The sequence below is a fragment of the Toxotes jaculatrix genome, chromosome 10 (assembly GCF_017976425.1).
Source record: "Toxotes jaculatrix isolate fToxJac2 chromosome 10, fToxJac2.pri, whole genome shotgun sequence".
NCBI classification, from domain to species: domain Eukaryota; kingdom Metazoa; phylum Chordata; class Actinopteri; family Toxotidae; genus Toxotes; species Toxotes jaculatrix.
The window spans coordinates 9,133,328-9,139,723 of NC_054403.1; positions in this window are offsets into that span (position 1 = coordinate 9,133,328).

A 6,396-nucleotide genomic window follows, 5' to 3' on the forward strand; every position below is an offset into this window, starting at 1 on the left:
AAGCTCAGGATAAATTCTTCACAGGAAATGAAGACATATGAAGAGAAGGAAGTTGTGGTTGGGGTAAAAGGTCAGAGTTGAAGATTTAGTGGTCAGAGGCAGATATGAAGTTAAGACCGGCATGTCATATTTATTGGAGGGGTTAAGATAATCACTGACTCTCTTTGTCAAAGGGTCTATGAACTCTGAAGAATTTAGGATCAAGGCCCCAGGACAGATTTTTTACATTATTAACCCAGTTTGTGCAGAGAGGTCAGCAGATTCCAGGGGCCTCATTTATAATCGCTGCGGTGTAAGCACAAAACAGGGCCTGATGGAGACGTACACCGCTTCCCAGGGAAAAAAGCTGGGATCTGGAAAGCAAACTTGATGGGAGAACGTGCGCATCTGTACGGAAACTCTGACCCATGCGTGCGAACATTTCGGAGACAGGGGAAATAGGCGATGCAGATGGTGATGTGGTGAATTGAAGCTAGATTGTAGAAATGAAATGTGAGAGCAATCATTATACCGATAATGACGCCTCTCAGGGACACTCCCAGGGATTATGGGGGGGGCCCCCCTCGCAACACCACAAGCCACGCCAACCCTGAAAATATAACACTGTGCAGACATGCATGCAACACTGTACATACAGGGGAATTCACTGCTTGATGCAAGACTGATAGCCTCTATAAGAAACTCTATAGGAAACCATATTTCATTCTGCATCAAAGTCGAGCAGACGTGACCCGCAGTATTATTTCAACATTGGCTGTCACTTTAATACAGACTGAGTCTCTCAATGCTTCAAACCGTCCACCGTCCCATACAGACCATAGGCTGTTGTTGTTTTATATCAATATCACTGTGTGGAAATACAATAACAGAGCTCTAACTCTTTATCAATTAATCATTTTTCTTTTTCTTAGAATAATAAGAAAAAAAATTCCCATGGACCCCCTGTAAATATGCCAACTGACATGTCATTCAACACAATGCTGCTCACCTTCCGTCTTCAGCTGGGAGCAGGGCTGGTTCATTGGTAGGGATAATGAGGATGGGGAGACAGCCGCTGAGCCTGAAGCTGTATCTCTCGGGCCTGGCACCAGGCAGGGGCAGATTTAGTGTGAATAGATTTACTAAAAGTTTCCCTGCATTGATTAAATGTCGGATAAAAGAGGAGCGAAAAGTAAACACTCAGAAATATTTGTGAAGATATTAATTAACTAATGTCAGGGAAGCAGAAGAATCTCACTGTGGACTAAACTAAAGGTTAGTTTTCACCACTCATGGACGTCTCCCACCTTTCTTTGTGAAAAACGAGGGAGACATACTGTCGCCCTCTCTTTTCTGTCTCCTGTCTTTCATTTCTTTCTTTCTGTTTTTCTTCAGGAACATGAGACATCCACCATTACTCCTCACTCGCAGTTCACATCTCTGAAAATATTTGTTGCATTAACAACTTCTGCAGCCCTCACACTTTGTTTTGTTTGTAACACTGCCTCCGTCCTCCACATGCGGTGTACAATATGTATATCAGTATTCATGAGGTTATGGTTAATTGTGGGAGTTTTTGGACGGTGCATGAGGCTCCCACATTTTCAAGCTGATTCTGATTTATAAAGAGAAATTGCGCGGATTATTATGAGTTTGATAACTTTTTGCCATTCGCCATTTTCAGCTTTTGTGTGCACAACACAACGCTTTTAGTATGAATCCTGCGCACTGTCTCACAAATGAGGCCTCGGGTCTGTAATCGAGAGCAAAGTTGCTCACACCTGGCCGAAGCCACAGCTATGACCGATGAACAGGTCTCCGAAGTATTTTTAGGAGGATGTTTATTTTCCTCACGGCCGGACTGGAGCAACATCTTTCATTCTGACCTCTTTATCGCAGCTGTGACCCTGACCTCCTTCCTCCACCTCCTCTACCCATTCTGTCTGCTGTACCTCCCTGTCCCCTCTGCATTTCCTCCTTCCTCTCTCTCTGTGTCATCCACTCCCACTCGCCCTGGGTCAACCGCTCCCTGCTCTTCAAACATGAGCCTCAGAGCAGGCTGGTATGTGATACTCCGCAGATAGTAACCAAATTTACTACCATTCAAGGCTGTTCAGTTCAACATCGGTAATAGAGACAAAATGTTATGAGTAAATGTTATGAGGAAATACCTCAGCTCCAGGTGCTGGCTGGGGGGTCAGGGGTGAGAGGTGACGGGTCACACACCAGCCCTCAGGGCTCCCTGAACCCTGACCTCATAAGTCTGATGAATAGTGTGCTAACGGGGACCAGCTCTCGCTAACTGTGTCTGCACTCTCTCTTCTTGTCTTTGACTACCTCTAATTTTTTCCGTATCCACCCCCCAACACACACTCTCCTGGGGACTGATCTGGCAGGAGCAGAGTAGTAATACTTATACCTGCTGAACCTTTAAAGTATCTCGCCATCTGTCGTCTCCCTCGGATTTAAAATTATCATCATATCACATTCAAACTAGGCACTGTCGCACTCTTACATAACCTAACCCCTATCTACCAGCGCATGCAATACTTAAGAATAGATTGAATAAATTATTATTGGCTGAGGTGTTAAATCTTGGCCAGCAATAGAAGTGCTCTCTTTCTAATGAGGCTCCCTCGCCTCATCTCTGGCTCGTATCCGCGCAGAAGGGAAGTGAGAAAGCTAATAACAGGCACATGCATGAGCCACCTGCCCCCGCGTACACATGCAGATACACCCAACAAACCCCCACCCTTCCCGCCGCCATCGCCACTGCTACCGCCACCGCCACCCACCACACACGTGCACAAATGGACACAACGCAGGCGCGGACACTGTGCACACATTTAACGCGCACACACCCGCACCCTGGGCCAATTGCACAGTCATTTCATAGAGCCAATTAAAGAGATGAGTCTTATTAGCAGAGGTGTCCCGGCCCTCGTTAATCACTGGGGTTTCCTGGCAGGGGCTGGTGACATGCAGGGCTCTCTGTCATCTTTATGAGACCTGTCTCATCACGCCCTTATAAGACACTCATCCAAACTTTACTGAGACTCATGATTTAGCAGAGCTGGCTTGGCCCAGAAATGCGTTCAGTCATCTGGGGGTCACCTTTGAATGAGCTTCAAGGGATTTGAAAACGGAAGCGTAGAAAGTTGGGCCCCTGTGTGGCACATTGCTAGCTCTCTGACTTGCATGTTTTCAAGAGTTTTCCCCCCACTTCTAATTGAAAAACCATAATCTTGTTTCCTCCTCCTGCAGGGGAAAACATTATTATCCTCGATGCAGAGAGCTCGGGCCCCTGGGACGAGCGAAAGTGGCTCCGCAACAATGAATGTGAGGTGAGGAGAGAAGGTGTAGAGAATCAGATTCCAGGGTAACCCAGGGTAAATATCACCCTCCTCTCTGCTGAAAACTTGTCTTGTTTTCTCGCTCGCCCTGCCCAGACCTCTGGACCACCTGCAGTCCTGCTGTTGACAGGTTCCCTCCACACACTGGACCATCAGTGCCAAAGGGAGACTAATCCTCCTGCTTCTGTCCTCCAAGTACAATGGCCCTGTCACTCGTTCACTCATTCAGCATACCTTTAGCTGCTCTGCCTGTGTGTCAATACGGAGAAAACCCGACAGGAGGCAGACAGCAGGTTCCCACGGCACTCTATTCATAGCTTTCCACTGGAATCTCTGACCTGTTCTGGCCTGTCTCATGAAACCTGCTCCTCATAATGAAGGGCATTGATCCTTTTTCTCATTTCACATTCACCTTGACATCTCTGTTACAGCCCACGGAGCGTCTCGTCTTAATCCAGGAGAGATTCTTTTCCTTTATTTGGTTACCGGATATTTTATCGAATGCACCGTGCATTGTTGGAATGATGTGGCTCAGAAATGTCAAGGATGGGGTGTACTAGAAGATGAGTCTGGACATCTGAGCGTCAACGGCTTGGAAGCTTGTCTCTCTGAGTGCGTGCATCCCTCTGCCTAATCTGAGGCAGGTTCTGGTAAATGATTTTCCAGGGTCAGCTGCTTTCCTCTGCCCTTACAAGCCCAGGAGATTACAACCAATGCTCTCATTAATGATTTATCCGTGGATAAAATTCTGTGGGTTTATCTTCTTGCAAAACACTGGCAAAATCTCGTCCTCCTTGTGTAACGGCTCTTGTGAGAGCTGTAATCAATTCTATTAGAGCAAAAGTGTGCTTTAAAATGCTTTGCGGATCCTGTTAGATCAGTTTCTGCAACAAACTCTGCATGTGCACATGTGAATCATGGTTCCCAGTCCTCCTTGACCCTGTTTGAGGTCTCAACACCAGCTAAACCGATAGGCCCCGAGGAGGCCTTTGGGTTATCAGAGGTAAATAGAAGCTGGAAGCCCCACAGAGGCTGTGGCTCTGATTTACACTCAGCAGCCCTGACCTCGGCAACACAGCTTAACCTAAGTCAACCCAAATAGACGCACTGCTGTGAGAACAGCTCGCAGAGAGAAACATAGAGGGAAAATAAACGTTTTGGCACAGAGGCGTGAAATGTGGACATAAATCACCCCCTCAACTTTCATAAAACCGGTTTGACAACATGACAACAGCTATAGACTAATCTAAAATTTCCCTTTGGTCTGTTTCCGCAGGAACACCACTAACAGCGCATTACAAAAAGGGCTGACAGCTCAGAAGACAATAAGGCAAGGCTGCCGAGGTAAGTGCTTTTCTGCACATTATTCTGACAGCCAGCATGACTGACGTAGTGATAGATGAGCCTCTTCATGTATTACAGGCTGGACATGAAGGGGAGCTCTCTGCCAGGTCCTATTCTAATACGCCCGCATTGATCTGAGCTCCTCTTTATTAATCATGCACTTAACACAGAAGTCTCTGATGCTTTCATCCTTTCCTGCGCTTTTTCCGTGTCCCCACTTTTATCATTGCAACAACTGTGGCGCTCTTTGTCTGCACAGAACAAGACATTACTCTCTCTACAATGGGCCCTTTTGATAGTCAACACAAATGTAAAAGCTGTCACATACAGCGAGATATGTGCATTGAAAACGCAGAGGGCTTGAGAATACATATTCATAGCCTTTTCAACACAGTGAAAAAAAATATATTACAAAGAATGACAACATGTACAGTCATAGCACTGCCACCGTGGGGATATTAGATGTGCACCATGGACTATACTGCCCCCTTGTGATGTCAAAGTGAATACATTTTAAGTAACACACCAAAGTGGGGGGGAAAAAAAGGCAACAGGTACGCTGTGAAACCTGGATCTGTGTAAACCCCAGAAGTTCAGTGTGGTCAGTAAAAAGTAGCACAGGTGAAATGTGTTGATTTTTATTCAAAAGTTACTGTCTCCAGACAAGTACAAATCAGAAAACAGAGTGACTGAAAGAGGATGGGATAATAGACAACAACTTAGAGTGTAGGCAAGAGTGCATGGAAAAAAAAGAGAAAAAAAAAACACACAGAAATGGCCAAAAGGAAGGAAAGAAATTAAATTTTGTATATATACACATGATCTAATAAGAATTTATACCAATGTAGTGGTAAGTAACAAACAATAAACAGTACTTTTTCCTTAAAAGAAATTTCTTTTTTACTTACATAAAATAATTAGGCAAAACACATATAGGCTGTTCATCTACTTTATCACATTACATCTGACCACCTCATGTTTTCATGTTCTAAGAAGCCAATTATCCACCTTTAAACATGACTGATCCTCTGACATGGAAGATTACTGTGAGAGAAGGTGACCTTCACAAGCATGTTTAAGGCTTAAGCATGGAATGACTACAAAATAAAAACCTCAGTAGACAAAACATTTCATTAAAACTTGTGTGTGACAAATATATGTCAAAATCTAAGCTTTGTCTAGCTGCCACAGCGCTGCTGAATAACTCATCTTCAGTATTGTCTGAATGACTACCTTTCACTTTTAAACATTTGAAATCTTTAAGTATTTTGTGACAGGACTTTTCGTGTTGAGAAAACCTTAAAGCTGAATTTCACAAGTCTTTTCATTAGTTTTATCCAAACTAATTTACATGTAGGAAAAAAGGTAGAAACCCGAAGACGTTATCAAGACAAAAAGAGAAAAAAAAAAAAGAAAAAGGAAAAAAAACAAAAACAAAAACGTACAAATACAAATTTAAAAATCTTCCTTGATGCATGGCTTCACATGCTTTCATTTTCTTAGTTTTACTTACACGTTTCTCAAACTTTGTGACTGAAGGTTGAAAATAAGAAAACCAAAAGCACATATATAAAATCAGCACCGATTCATATATAACTTTTATTTAAAATGTAGAGATACCCATTTCAACATTATGCTGCTGGATTTTAAGAGAAAAAAAAAAAAAAAAAAAAGATGTGATTTTCTTTGACCGAGCTGCTTTCTTCCAGAGCCCACACAG